Raw genomic sequence first — 15,448 nt, 5'->3', positions numbered from 1 at the left:
AAGGCCTACAGGGTCCATGAGGGAGAATTGTACAAGAAAAGCACTATTGGAGTCCTTCAAAGGTGCATCTCCGAAGAGGAAGGGCGGAATCTTTTGGCAGAAATTCACGCCGGACTCGGCGGTCATCACGCCGCAGCCCGGGCTCTTGTAAGCAAGGCCTTCCGTACAGGATTCTATTGGCCAACGGATGTACCATATACGAACTCTCAATGACCTCCTGTTATCAATCCATAGGAGGCGTAGGATGAAGATGGTCTCTCTCAAGCAACCCTGCAACCAAATAAAAAAAAGTCTCTTGTGTCCCCAACACACCCAATACAATGGTAAATTGTATAGGTGCACTACTTCGGCGAAGAGATGGTGAAACAAGTGGTATATGGATAGTAGATAAAGGTTTTTGTAATCTGAAAATATAAAAACAGCAAGGTAGCAAGTGATAAAAGTGAGCATAAACGGTATTGCAATGATAGGAAACAAGGCCTAGGGTTCATACTTTCACTAGTGCAAGTCCTCTCAACAATAATAACATAACTGGATCACATAAATATCCCTCAACATGCAACAAAGAGTCACTCGCACTCCAAAGTCACTAATAGCAGAGAATGAACGAAGAGATTATGGTAGGGTAAGAAACCACCTCAAAGTTATTATTTCCAATCAATCCATTGGGCTATTCCTATAGGTGTCACAAACAGCCCGAGAGTTCATACTAGAATAACACCTTAAGACACAGATCAACCAAAACCCTAATGTCACCTAGATACTCCAATGTCACCTCAAGTATCTGTGGGTATGATTATACGATATGCATCACACAATCTCAGATTCATCTATTCAACCAACACAAAGGACCTCAAAGAGTGCCGCAAAGTTCTACCGGAGAATCACGACGAAAACGTGTGCCAACCCCTATGCATAGGTTCATGGGCGGAACCCGCAAGTTGATCACCAAACAAGTGAATCACGTGGTATCCCATTGTCACCACAGATACGCACGGCAAGACATACATCAAGTGTTCTCAAATCTTTAAAGACTCAATCCGATGAGATAACTCCAAACGGGAAACTCAATCCATTACAAGAGAGTAGAGGGGGGAAGAAACATCATAGGATCCAACTATAATAGCAAAGCTCGCGATACATCAAGATCATGCCAAATCAAGAACACGAGAGAGAGAGAGAGAGATCAAACACATAGCTACTGGTACATACCCTCAGCCCCGAGGGAGAACTACTCCCTCCTCGTCATGGAGAGCACCGGGATGATGAAGATGGCCACCGGAGAGGGATTTCCCCCTCCGGCAGGGTGCCGGAATGGGTCTAGATTGGCTTTCGGTGGCTACGGAGGCTTTTGGCGGCAGAACTCACGATCTATTGTGTTCTGATGTTTTTAGGGTATATGGAGATATATAGGCGGAAGAAGTACATCAGGGGGGCCACGAGGGGCCCACGAGGGTGGAGGGCGCGCCCCCCTACCTCGTGGCCTCCTCGAAGGTCCCCTGACGTGCACTCCAAGTCTTCTGGGCTTCTTTCCTTCCAAAAATGAGTTCCGTGAAGTTAGGTCCTCTTGATGATGTTTGATACGTCTCCAACGTATCTATAATTTTTGATTGCTCCATGCTATATTATCTACTATTTTGGACTATATTGGGCTTTATTTTCCACTTCTATATTATTTTTGGGACTAACCTATTAACCGGAGGCCCAGCCCAGAATTGATGTTTTTTGCCTGTTTTAGGGTTTCGAAGAAAAGGAATATCAAACGGAGTCCAAACGGAATGAAACCTTCGGGAATGTGATTTTCTCACCGAATACAACTCAGGAGACTTGGACCCTACGTCAAGACAATTAACAGGAGGTCACGAGGTAGGGGGCGCGCCTACCCCCCAGGTGCGCCCCCACCCTCGTGGGCCCCTGTTGCTCCACCGACGTACTTCTTCCTCCTATATATATCCACGTACCCCCAAACGATCAGATACGGAGCCAAAAACCTAATTCCACCGCCGCAACTTTCTGTATCCATGAGATCCCATCTTGGGGCATGTTCCGGAGTTCCGTCGGAAGAGGGCCATCATCACGGAGGGCTTCTACATCATCATAGCCTCTCCGATGAAGTGTGAGTAGTTTACCTCAGACCTTCGGGTCCATAGTTAGTAGCTAGATGGCTTCTTCTCTCTCTTTGAAAATGTCAAAAGTATGAAACAATTGCTTGGCTTGTCATCGGGGTTGTGCATGATTTAAATACTTTGTGTGGTGAAGATAGAGCATAGCCAGACTATATGATTTTGTAGGGATAGCTTTCTTTGGCCATGTTATTTTGAGAAGACATAATTGCTTTGTTAGTATGCTTGAAGTATTATTATTTTCATTTCAACGTGAACTTTTGTCTTGAATCTTTTGGATCTGAATATTCATACCACAATTAAGAAGATTTACATTGAAATTATGCCAAGTAGCACTCCGCATCAAAAATTCTGTTTTTATCATTTACCTACTCGAGGACGAGCAGGAATTAAGCTTGGGGATGCTTGATACGTCTCCAACGTATCTATAATTTTTGATTGCTCCATGCTATATTATCTACTGTTTTGGACTATATTGGGCTTTATTTTCCACTTTTATATTATTTTTGGGACTAACCTATTAACCGGAGGCCCAGCCCAGAATTGTTGTTTTTTGCCTGTTTTAGGGTTTCGAAGAAAAGGACTATCAAACGGAGTCCAAACGGAACGAAACCTTCGGGAACGTGATTTTCTCACCGAATACAACTCGGGAGACTTGGACCCTACGTCAAGACAATTAACAGGAGGTCACGAGGTAGGGGGGCGCGCCTGCCCCCCCCCCAGGCGCTCCCCCACCCTCGTGGGCCCCCTGTTGCTCCACTGACGTACTTCTTCCTCCTATATATATCCACGTACCCCCAAAAGATCAGATACGGAGCCAAAAACTTAATTCCACCGCCGCAACTTTCTGTATCCACGAGATCCTATCTTGGGGCCTGTTTTGGAGCTCCGCCGGAGGGGGCATCGATCACGGAGGGCTTCTACATCACCATCCAAGCCTCTCCGATGAAGTGTGAGTAGTTCACCTCAGACCTACGGGTCCATAGTTAGTAGCTAGATGGCTTCTTCTCTCTTTTTGGATCTCAATACAATGTTATCCCCCTCTCTTGTGGAGATCTATTCTATGTAATCTTGTTTTTGCGGTGTGTTTGTTGAGACAGGTGAATTGTGGGTTTATGATCAAGTCTATCTATGAATAATATTTGAATCTTCTCTGAATTCTTTTATGTATGATTGGTTATCTTTGCAAGTCTCTTCGAATTATCAGTTTGGTTTGGCCTACTAGATCGGTAGTTCTTGCCATGGGAGAAGTGCTTAGCTTTGGGTTCGATCTTGCGGTGTCCTTTCCTAGTGACAGAAGGGGCAGCAAGGCACGTATTGTATTGTTGCCATCGAGGATAACAAGATGGGGTTTTTATCATATTGCATGAAACTATCCCTCTACATCATGTCATCTTGCTTAAGGCGTTACTCTGTTTTTAACTTAATACTCTAGATGCATGTTGGATAGCGGTCGATGAGTGGAGTAATAGTAGTAGATGCAGAGAATCGTTCGTCTACTTGTCACGGACGTGATGCCTATATACATGATCAACCTAGATATTCTCATAACTATGCTCAATTCTGTCAATTGCTCAACAGTAATTTGTTCACCCACCGTAGAATACTTATGCTCTTGAGAGAAGCCACTACTAGTGAAACCTATGGCCCCCGGGTCTCTTTCTCATCATATTAATCTCCATCACTTTATTATTGCTTTTCTTTTACTTTGCCTTTTACTTTTTACTTTGCATCTCTATACCAAAAATACCAAAAATATTATTTATCATCTTTATCAGATCTCACTTTCGTAAGTGACCGTGAAGGGATTGACAACCCCTAAGCGCGTTGGTTGCGTTGAGCTATTGTTTTTGTGTAGGTACAAGGGACTTGGGCGTAGCCTCCTACTGGATTGATACCTTGGTTCTCAAAAACTGAGGGAAATACTTACGCTACTTTGCTGCATCATCCTCTCCTCTTCGGGGAAATCCAACGTAGTGCTCAAGAGGTAGCAAGAAGAATTTCTGGCGCCGTTGCCGGGGAGTCTGCGCAAAAGTCAACATACCAGTACCCATCACAATTCCTATCTCCCGTGTTACATTATTTGCCATTTGCCTCTCGTTTTCCTCTCCCCCACTTCACCCTTGCCGTTTTATTCGCCTCCTCTTTTGTTTGCCTTCTTCCCGTATGTATCCTTGTTTGTGTTTCCATGTGCCTTATATTTGCTTGCATCTTTGCTTGCTAAAAAACTATTGATATGGATCCACTTAAAGTGTTCTACTTAGATCATCTTCGATCCTTATGTGCTCGTGCTGAAACCCCAACTAGCCTAGTTGATGGGAAATCTTTAGATGAGCATGCTCATTTTTTGCGTCATCGTTTGACTGAAAAAGGGAAGCTCTTATGGTATCATATAAATAGTTTGCTATCTATGCTTGGAATCTTTGTGAAATTTGTGATTTTACTTGTTGCTCTAAGAACCCTAAAAACACCTTCCCTACCTATGTGAGTTCAATGATAATGAAATCTTATCTTCTTATGCAAAGGGTGTTTATAGTTATTATGATATCGAACAAATTGAAGAATTTGTCATTTTTAAGGGTGCTCATGAAGTTGCTTCTTTGATTGAAAAGTATGATTTTACTCTAAATAAATCTGAAAATTCCGTCATACTTAAATATTGCAATGAAAACTTTTCTCATAATGTCTATGTCCAAGAATTTATTGAAAGAATGAACGTTGCTTTGGAAGAAAATAATAATATGCATGAATCTATAGATAATGATGATTCCGATGATTTTGTTGAAATATCCCTTGATGAACATGATGCCTGCTATTCTTGTGGCCATGATGCCAATATTTATGAAGATAAATTTGCTATAGTTCCTTATGTTAAACATGAGATCGTTGCTATTGCACCCATACTTGATAGTTCCTTATATGAAAAGCATGATTGCAATGATGTTATTATAAATTCTCTTAGTGTCAATTGTGTTAATGATATGCAAAACCCTAAGCTTGGGGATGCTAGTTTTGCTATGACTACTATTTGTTGCAATGATCATGATTTGGGTGATTCTACTTTTGATCTTGAAAATTTATTTAAGCCCCATGATCAATATGAGATTGATAATAGTGTTTGCAATATTATTGAAAGTGGGTTTGGAGAGGTCATGACTTTAGTTAATGTTAATCCCACTATTTTGGAAGAGTTTCAACTTTGCATACATGTGGATCTTGTTAAGAATATGTTTTGTGATAGCTATATTGTTGAATTTGCTTATGATCCTACATGTAATTATTATGAGAGAGTAAAATATGGTGGTAGAAACTTTCATGTTACTAAATTACCTCTCGTTATGTTGAGATTGCTACTGTTTCTTTCCGCTTCCTTGCATATGCTAGTTTTTGCTTGCCTTGATAATTTGTTTGCCTATAAGATGCCTATGCATAGGAAGTATGTTAGACTTAGATGTGTTTGTCACGTGTTTTATGATGCTCTCTTTGTGCTTCAATTCTTGTCTTTCATGTGAGCATCATTGAAATATTATGCCTAGCTATAAGGCTTTAAAGAAAAGCGCTTGTTGGGAGACAACCCAATATTTTTCCTTGCTGTTATTTAATAAATAATTTTTCTAGCCTCTGTTTTGGTTGTGTTTTTTGTGTTTAATTAGTGTTTGTGCCAAGTAGAACCGTTGGGAAGACTTGGGGAAAGTCTTGTTGAACTTGCTGTAAAAAAACAGAAACTTTAGCGCTCACGAGAACTGCTGTAATTTTTATTTGTAAAGTGTTATTTAGTTAATTATTTTTTTCAGATGATTAATAGATAAATTCCTCACGTCCAGCAATTTATTTTATAATTTTTGGGGTTTCAGATCTTGCGCTAGCTACAGATTACTACAGACTGTTCTGTTTTTGACAGATTCTGTTTTTCGTGTGTTGTTTGCTTATTTTGATGAATCTATGGCTAGTAAAATAGTTTATAAACCATAGAGAAGTTGTAATACAGTAGGTTTAACACCAATATAAATAAAGAATGAGTTCATTACAGTACCTTGAAGTGATCTTTTATTTTCTTTCGCTAACGGAGCTCACAAGATTTTCTACTTTAAGTTTTGTGTTGTGAAGTTTTCAAGTTTTGGGTAAAGATTTGATGGATTGTGGAACAAGGAGTGGCAAGAGACTAAGCTTGGGGATGCCCATATCACCCCCAAGATAATCTAAGGACACCTAAAAGCCAAAGCTTGGGGATGCCCCGCAAGGCATCCCCTCTTTCATCTACTTCTATCGTAACTTTACTTGGAGCTATATTTTTATTCACCACATGATATGTGTTTTGCTTGGAGCGTCTTTTATGATTTGATTATTTGCTTTTTAATCTACCACAATCATCCTTGCTGTACACACCTTTTGAGAGAGCCATATATAATTTGGAATTTGATAGAATACTCTATGTGCTTCACTTATATCTTTTGAGCTTTATAGTTTTGCTCTATGTTCTTCACTTATATCTTTTAGAGCACGGTGGTGGATTTGTTTTATAGAAACTATTTGATCTCTCATGCCTCACTTAGATTATTTTGAGAGTCTTTAATAGCATGGAAATTTTCTTAATAATAATATGCTTGGTATTCAAGATTTGTAGAACTTTCTTTTGAGTGCATTGAATACTAAGAAAAGATTGATGCTTGATAATTGTTTTGAGATATGAAGATGGTGATATTAGAGTCATGCTAGTTGAGTAGTTGTGAAATTGAGAAATACTTGTGTTAAAGTTTGTGATTCCCGTAGCATGCACGTATGGTGAACCGTTATGTGATGAAGTCGGAGCATGATTTATTTATTGATTGTCTTCCTTATGAGTGGCGGTCGGGGACGAGCGATGGTCTTTTCCTACCAATCTATCCCCCTAGGAGCATGTGCGTAATACTTTGCTTTGATAACTTCTAGATTTTTGCAATAAGTATATGAGTTCTTTATGACTAATGTTGAGTCCATGGATTATATGCACTTTCCTTCCTTCCACCATTGCTAGCCTCTCTAATACCGCGCACCTTTCGCCGGTATCATACACCCACCATATACCTTCCTCAAAACAGCCACCATACCTACCTATCATGGCATTTCCATAGCCATTCCGAGATATATTGCCATGCAACTTTCCACCGTTCCTATGACACGCTCCATCATTGTCATATTGCTAGCATGATCATGTAGCTGACATCGTATTTGTGGCAAAGCCACCGTTCATAATTCTTTCATACATGTCACTCTTGATTCATTGCATATCCCGGTACACCGCCGGAGGCATTCACATAGAGTCATACCTTGTTCTAAGAATTGAGTTGTAATTGTTGAGTTGTAAGAAAAAAAAAGTGTGATGATCATCATTTTTAGAGCATTGTCCCAAGTGAGAAAAAGGATGATGGAGACTATGATTCCCCCACAAGTCGGGATGAGACTTCCGACGAAAAATAATTAAAAAAGAGGCTAAAAAAAGAGAAGGCCCAAACAAAAAAATGAGAGAAAAAGAGAGAAGGGACAATGTTACTATCCTTTTACCACACTTGTGAATCAAAGTAGCACCTTGATCTTCATAGTAGAGAGTCTCTCATGTTATCACTTTCATATACTAGTGGGAATTTTTTATTATAGAACTTGGCTTGTATATTCCAATGATGGGCTTCCTCAAAATGCCCTAGGTCTTCGTGAGCAAGCGAGTTGGATGCACACCCACTTAGTTTCTTTTGTTGAGCTTTCATATACTTATAGCTCTAGTGCATCCGTTGCATGGCAATCCCTACTCACTCACATTGATATCTATTGATGGGCGTCTCCATAGCCCGTTGATACGCCTAGCTAATGTGAGACTATCTTTCCCTCTTTTTGTCTTCTCCACAACCACCATTCTATTCCACATATAGTGCTATATCCATGGCTCACGCTCATGTATTGCGTGAAGATCGAAAAAGTTTTGAAAATGTCAAAAGTATGAAACAATTGCTTGGCTTGTCATCGGGGTTGTGCATGATTTAAATACTTTGTGTGGTGAAGATAGAGCATAGCCAGACTATATGATTTTGTAGGGATAGCTTTCTTTGGCCATGTTATTTTGAGAAGACATAATTGCTTTGTTAGTATGATTGAAGTATTATTATTTTTATTTCAACATGAACTTTTGTCTTGAATCTTTTGGATCTGAATATTCATACCACAATTAAGAAGATTTACATTGAAATTATGCCAAGTAGCACTCCGCATCAAAAATTCTGTTTTTATCATTTACCTACTCAAGGACGAGCAGGAATTAAGCTTGGGGATGCTTGATACGTCTCCAACGTATCTACAATTTTTGATTGCTCCATGCTATATTATCTACTATTTTGGACTATATTGGGCTTTATTTTCCACTTATATATTATTTTTGGGACTAACCTATTAACCGGAGGTCCAGCCCAGAATTGATGTTTTTTGCCTGTTTTAGGGTTTCGACGAAAAGGAATATCAAACGGAATGAAACCTTCGGGAACGTGATTTTCTGACCGAATATAACTCAGGAGACTTGGACCCTACGTCAAAACAATTAACACGAGGTCACGAGGTAGGGTGCGCGCCTGCCCCCCCCCCAGGCGCGCCCCCCACCCTCGTGGGCCCCCTATTGCTCCACCGATGTACTTCTTCCTCCTATATATATCCACGTACCCCCAAACGATCAGATACGGAGCCAAAAACCTAATTCCACCACCGCAACTTTCTGTATCCACGAGATCCCATCTTGGGGCCTGTTCCGGAGCTACGCCGGAGGGGGCATCGATCACGGAGGGCTTCTACATCATCATCCAAGCCTCTCCGATGAAGTGTGAGTAGTTCACCTCAGACCTACGGGTCCATAGTTAGTAGCTAGATGGCTTCTTCTCTCTTTTTGGATCTCAATACAATGTTATCCCCCTCTCTTGTGGAGATCTATTCTATGTAATCTTGTTTTTGCGGTGTGTTTGTTGAGACAGGTGAATTGTGGGTTTATGATCAAGTCTATCTATGAATAATATTTGAATCTTCTCTGAATTCTTTTATGTATGATTGGTTATCTTTGCAAGTCTCTTCGAATTATCAGTTTGGTTTGGCCTACTAGATCGGTTGTTCTTGCCATGGGAGAAGTGCTTAGCTTTGGGTTCGATCTTGCGGTGTCCTTTCCTAGTGACAGAAGGGGCAGCAAGGCACGTATTGTATTGTTGCCATCGAGGATAACAAGATGGGGTTTTTATCATATTGCATGAAACTATCCCTCTATTGCTTAAGGCGTTACTCTGTTTTTAACTTAATACTCTAGATGCATGCTGGATAGCGGTCGATGAGTGGAGTAATAGTAGTAGATGCAGAATCGTTTCGGTCTACTTGTCTCGGACGTGATGCCTATATACATGATCATACCTAGATATTCTCATAACTATGCTCAATTTTGTCAATTGCTCAACAGTAATTTGTTCACCCACCGTAGAATACTTATGCTCTTGAGAGAAGCCACTAGTGAAACCTATGGCCCCCGGGTCTCTTTCTCATCATATTAATCTCCATCACTTTATTATTTCTTTGCCTTTACTTTGCCTTTTACTTTTTACTTTGCATCTCTATACGAAAAATACCAAAAATATTATTTATCATCTCTATCAGATCTCACTTTCGTAAGTGACCGTGAAGGGATTGACAACCCCTAAGCGTGTTGGTTGCGTTGAGCTATTGTTTTTGTGTAGGTACAAGGGACTTGGGCGTAGCCTCCTACTGGATTGATACCTTGGTTCTCAAAAACTGAGGGAAATACTTACGCTACTTTGCTGCATCATCCTCTCCTCTTCGGGGAAATCCAACGCAGTGCTCAAGAGGTAGCAATGTTCTCCCCAGCTACGCCAAATCTGGAGGCACCTTTAGGAGGCCAATTTTTAGGTACGACAAGCACGTGTTCACCCATGTAATGACGTTCCCCTGTGTCAAGCAGCCGCCTAGTGGTCAGAAGGATGCCTACTACGCCCTCCATCACATGCGGGCGATCGTACGGGACCATAATCACCTTCTGCTACCAAATAGTCTCAAAGATTGGGCCGCATGCTTGTCGACAATCCAGGACGCGGACCTCAGATAAGAATTCTTTCGCATCCAGTCGGAGTTTGCGGAAATCATCCATCAAGATGTCCTTCGAACCTTGATACGTCTCCAACGTATCTATAATTTTTGATTGTTCCATGCTATATTATATCCTGTTTTGGACATTATTGAGCTTTATTATACACTTTTATATTATTTTTGGGACTAACCTATTAACCGGAGGCCCATCCCAGAATTGTTGTTTTTTTGCCTATTTCAGAGTTTCGCAGAAAAAGAATATCAAACGGAGTCCAAACGGAATGAAACCTTCGGGAACGTGATTTTCGGAACGAACATGATCCAAAGGACTTGGACCCTACGTCAAGCAATCAACCAGGTAGGCACGAGGTAGGGGGCGCGCCTACCCCCCAGGCGCGCCCTCCACCCTCGTGGGGCCCACGTTGCTCCATCGACGTACTCCTTCCTCCTATATATACCTACGTGCCCCCAAACTACCAGATACGGAGCCAAAACCCTAATTCCACCGCCGTAACATTCTGTACCCATGAGATCCCATCTTGGGGCCTTTTCTGGAGCTCTGCCGGAGGGGGTATCGATCACGGAGGGCTTCTACATCAACACCATAGCCTCTCCGATGAAGTGTGAGTAGTTTACTACAGACCTACGGGTCCATAGTTATTAGCTAGATGGCTTCTTCTCTCTTTTTAGATCTCAATACAAAGTTCTCCCCCTCTCTTGTGGAGATCTATTCGATGTAATCTTCTTTTGTGGTGTGTTTGTTGTGACCGATGAATTGTGGGTTTATGATCAAGTTTATCTATGAACAATATTTGAATCTTCTCTGAATTCTTTTATGTATGATTGGTTATCTTTGCAAGTATCTTCGAATTATCAGTTTGGTTTGGCCTACTAGATTGATCTTTCTTGCAATGGGAGAAGTGCTTAGCTTTGGGTTCAATCTTGCGGTGTCCTTTCCCAATGACAGTAGGGGCAGCAAGGCACGTATTGTATTGTTTCCATCGAGGATAACAAGATGGGGTTTATGAAGGAAATATGCCCTAGAGGCAATAATAAAGTTATTATTTATTTCCTTATATCATGATAAATGTTTATTATTCATGCTATAATTGTATTAACCGGAAACATAATACATGTGTGAATACATAGACAAACAGATTGTCACTAGTATGCCTCTACTTGACTAGCTCGTTGATCAAAGATGGTTATGTTTCCTAACCATATACATGAGTTATCATTTGATTAACGAGGTCACATCATTAGGAGAATGATGTGATTGACATGACCCATTCCGTTAGCTTAGCACCCGATCGTTTAGTATGTTGCTATTGCTTTCTTCATGACTTATACATGTTCCTATGACTATGAGATTATGCAACTCCCGTTTACCAGAGGAACACTTTGTGTGCTACCAAACGTCACAACATAACTGGGTGATTATAAAGGTGCTCTACAGGTGTCTCCAAAGGTACTTGTTGGGTTGGCGTATTTTGAGATTAGGATTTGTCACTCCGATTGTCGGAGAGGTATCTCTGGGCCCTCTCGGTAATGCACATCACTTAAGCCTTGCAAGCATTGCAACTAATGAGTTAGTTGCGGGATGATGTATTACAGAACGAGTAAAGAGACTTGTCGGTAACGAGATTGAACTAGGTATTGAGATACCGACGATCGAATCTCGGGCAAGTAACATACCGATGACAAAGGGAACAACGTATGTTGTTATGCGGTTTGACCGATAAAGATCTTCGTAGAATATGTGGGAGCCAATATGAACATCCAGGTTTCGCTATTGGTTATTGACCGGAGACATGTCTCGATCATGTCTACATAGTTCTCGAACCCGTAGGGTCCGCACGCTTAACGTTTTGATGACGGTTATATTATGAGTTTATATGTTTTGATGTACCGAAGGTTGTTCGGAGTCCCGGATGTGATCCCGGACATGACGAGGAGTCTCGAAATGGTCGAGACATGAAGATTGATATATTGGAAGCCTATGTTTGGATATCGGAAGTGTTCCGGGTGAAATCGGGATTTTACCGGAGTACCGGGAGGTTACCGGAACCCCCCGGGGGCTTAATGGGCCTACATGGGCCTTAGTGGAAATAGAGGGCAGCAAGGGGAGTGTGGGGCGCGCCCCCCAAGGCCCAAACCGAATTGGTTTAGGGCAAGGGAGGTCGGCCCCCTCTTTCCTTCTCCCCTCTCCCTTTCCTTCCCCCTCTCCTACTCCTACTAGGAATAAGAGGAGTCCTACTCCTAGTGGGAGTAGGACTCCCCCTTGGCGCGCCTCTCCCTGGCCGGCCGCCTCCTCCCCTTGCTCCTTTATATACGGGGGCAGGGGGCACCCCATAGACACAACAATTGATCAAGTTGATCTTTTAGCCGTGTGCGGTGCCCCCCTCCACCATAGTCCACCTCGATAATACTGTAGCAGTGCTTAGGCGAAGCCCTGCATCGGTAGAACATCAACATCGTCACCACGCCTCGTGCTGACAAAACTCTCCCTCAACACTCGGCTGGATCGGAGTTCGAGGGACATCATCGGGCTAAACGTGTGCTGAACTCGGAGGTGTCGTGCGTTCAGTACTTGATCGGTCGGATCGTGAAGACGTACGACTACATCAACCGCGTTGTGCTAACGCTTCCGCTTTCGGTCTACGAGGGTACATGGACAACACTCTCCCCTCTCGTTGTTGTGCATCACCATGATCTTGCGTGTGCGTAGGAATTTTTTTGAAATTACTACGTTCCCCAACAGTTTATATCATATTGCATGAGTTTACCCCTCTACATCATGTCATCTTGCTTAAAGCGTTACTCTGTTCTCTTGAACCTAATACTCTAGATGCATGCTGGATAGCAGTCGATGTGTGGAGTAATAGTAGTAGATGCAGGCAGGAGTCGGTCTACTTGTCTCGGACGTGATGCCTATATACATGATCATACCTAGATATTCTCATAACTATGCTCAATTCTGTCAATTGCTCAACAGTAATTTGTTCACCCACCGTAATACTTATGCTCTCGAGAGAAGCCTCTAGTGAAACCTATGGCCCCCGGGTCTATTTTCCATCATATTAATCTTCCAATACTTAGTTATTTCCTTTGCCATTTATTTTACTTGCATCTTTATTTCTCTTTATCATAAAAATACCAAAAATATTATCTTATCATATCTATCAGATCTCACTCTCGTAGGTGACCGTGAAGGGATTGACAACCCCTTTATCGCGTTGGTTGTGAGGAGTTTATTTGTTTGTGTAGGTGTGAGGGACTCGTGCGTGGCCTCCTACTGCTCTACTGCATCACCCTTTCCTCTTCAAGGGAAAACAAACGCAGTGCTCAAGAGGTAGCAAGATGGATTTCTGGCGCCGTTGCCGGGGAGTCTACGCAAAAGTCAACATACCAAGTACCCATCACAAACCCTTATCTCCCGCATTACATTATTTGCCATTTGCCTCTCGTTTTCCTCTCCCCCACTTCACCCTTGCCTTTTTATTCGCCCTCTCTCTCCATCCTCCCTCTCTTTCTCTATTCGCCTCTTTTTGCCCGTTTCTTGTTTGCTTGTGTGTTGGATTGCTTGCTTGTCACAATGGCTCAAGATAATACCAAATTGTGTGACTTTACCAATACCAACAACAATGATTTTATTAGCACTCCGATTTCTCCTCTTAGCGATGCTGAATCTTGTGAAATTAATGCTGCCTTGCTAAATCTTGTCATCAAAGATCCGTTTTCCGACCTTCCTAGTGAACATGCCGCTACCCATCTAAACAACTTCGTTGATTTGTGTGATATGCAAAAGAAGAAAGATGTGGATAATGATATTGTTAAATTGAAGCTATTCCCGTTTTCGCTTAGAGATCGTGCTAAAGCTTGGTTTTCGTCTTTGCCTAAAAATAGTATTGATTCGTGGAATAAGTGCAAAGATGCTTTTATCTCTAAGTATTTTCCTCCCACTAAGGTCATCTCTCTTAGAAATGATATTATGAATTTTAAGCAACTTGATCATGAACATGTTTCACAAGCTTGGGAGAGGATGAAATTAATGATACGTAATTGCCCTACACATGGTTTGAATTTGTGGATGATTATACAAAAAAATTATGCTGGATTGAATTTTGCTTCTAGAAATCTTTTAGATTCGGCCATGGGAGGCACTTTTATGGAAATCACTTTAGGAGAAGCTACTAAACTCCTAGATAATATTATGGTTAATTATTCTCAATGGCACACTGAAAGATCTACTAATAAGAAAGTGCATGCGATAGAAGAAATTAATGTTTTGAGTGGTAAGATGGATGAACTTATGAAATTATTTGCTAATAAAAGTGTTTCTTCTGATCCTAATGATATGCCTTTGTCTACTTTGATTGAGAATAATAATGAATCTTTGGATGTGAATTTTGTTGGTAGGAATAATTTTGGTAACAACGCGTATAGAGGAAACTTTAATCCTATGCCGTATCCTAGTAATTCCGCTAATAATTATGGTAATTCCTACAACAATTCTTATGGAAATTTTAATAAGATGCCCTCTTATTTTGAATCTAATATTAAAGAATTTATTACCTCACAAAAGAATTTCAATGCTTTGATTGAAGAAAAATTGCTTAAGATTGATGAGTTGGCTAGGAACGTTGATAGAATTTCTCTTGATGTTGATTCTTTGAAGCTTAGATCTATTCCTCCTAAGCATGATATCAATGAGTCTCTCAAAGCCATGAGAATTTCCATTGATGAGTGCAAAGAAAGAACCGCTAGGATGCGTGCAAAGAAAGATTGCTTTATAAAAGCGTGTTCTTCTAGTTTCCATGATAATAAAGATGAAGATCTAAAAGTTATTGATGTGTCCCCTATTAAATCTTTGTTTTGTAATATGAATCTTGATAATGATGGGACTGAATATGATCCACCTTTACCTATAAGGCGTTCCAAAAATTCGGAGTCTTTAGATCTTGATGCTAAAATTATTAAAAGTGGGATTGAAGAAGTCAAAACTTTAAATATTAATGAACCCACTATTTTGGATTTCAAGGAATTTAATTATGATAATTGCTCTTTGATAGATTGTATTTCGTTGTTGCAATCCGAGCTAAATTCTCCTCATGCTTATAGTCCAAATAAAGCCTTTACCAAACATATCGTTGATGCTTTGATGCAATCTTATGAAGAAAAACTTGAGTTGGAAGTTTCTATCCCTAGAAAACTTTATGATGAGTGGG

This window comes from Triticum urartu, chromosome 1 (genome assembly GCF_003073215.2).
Source record: "Triticum urartu cultivar G1812 chromosome 1, Tu2.1, whole genome shotgun sequence".
NCBI classification, from domain to species: domain Eukaryota; kingdom Viridiplantae; phylum Streptophyta; class Magnoliopsida; order Poales; family Poaceae; genus Triticum; species Triticum urartu.
This window is presented reverse-complemented; position numbering follows the sequence as displayed.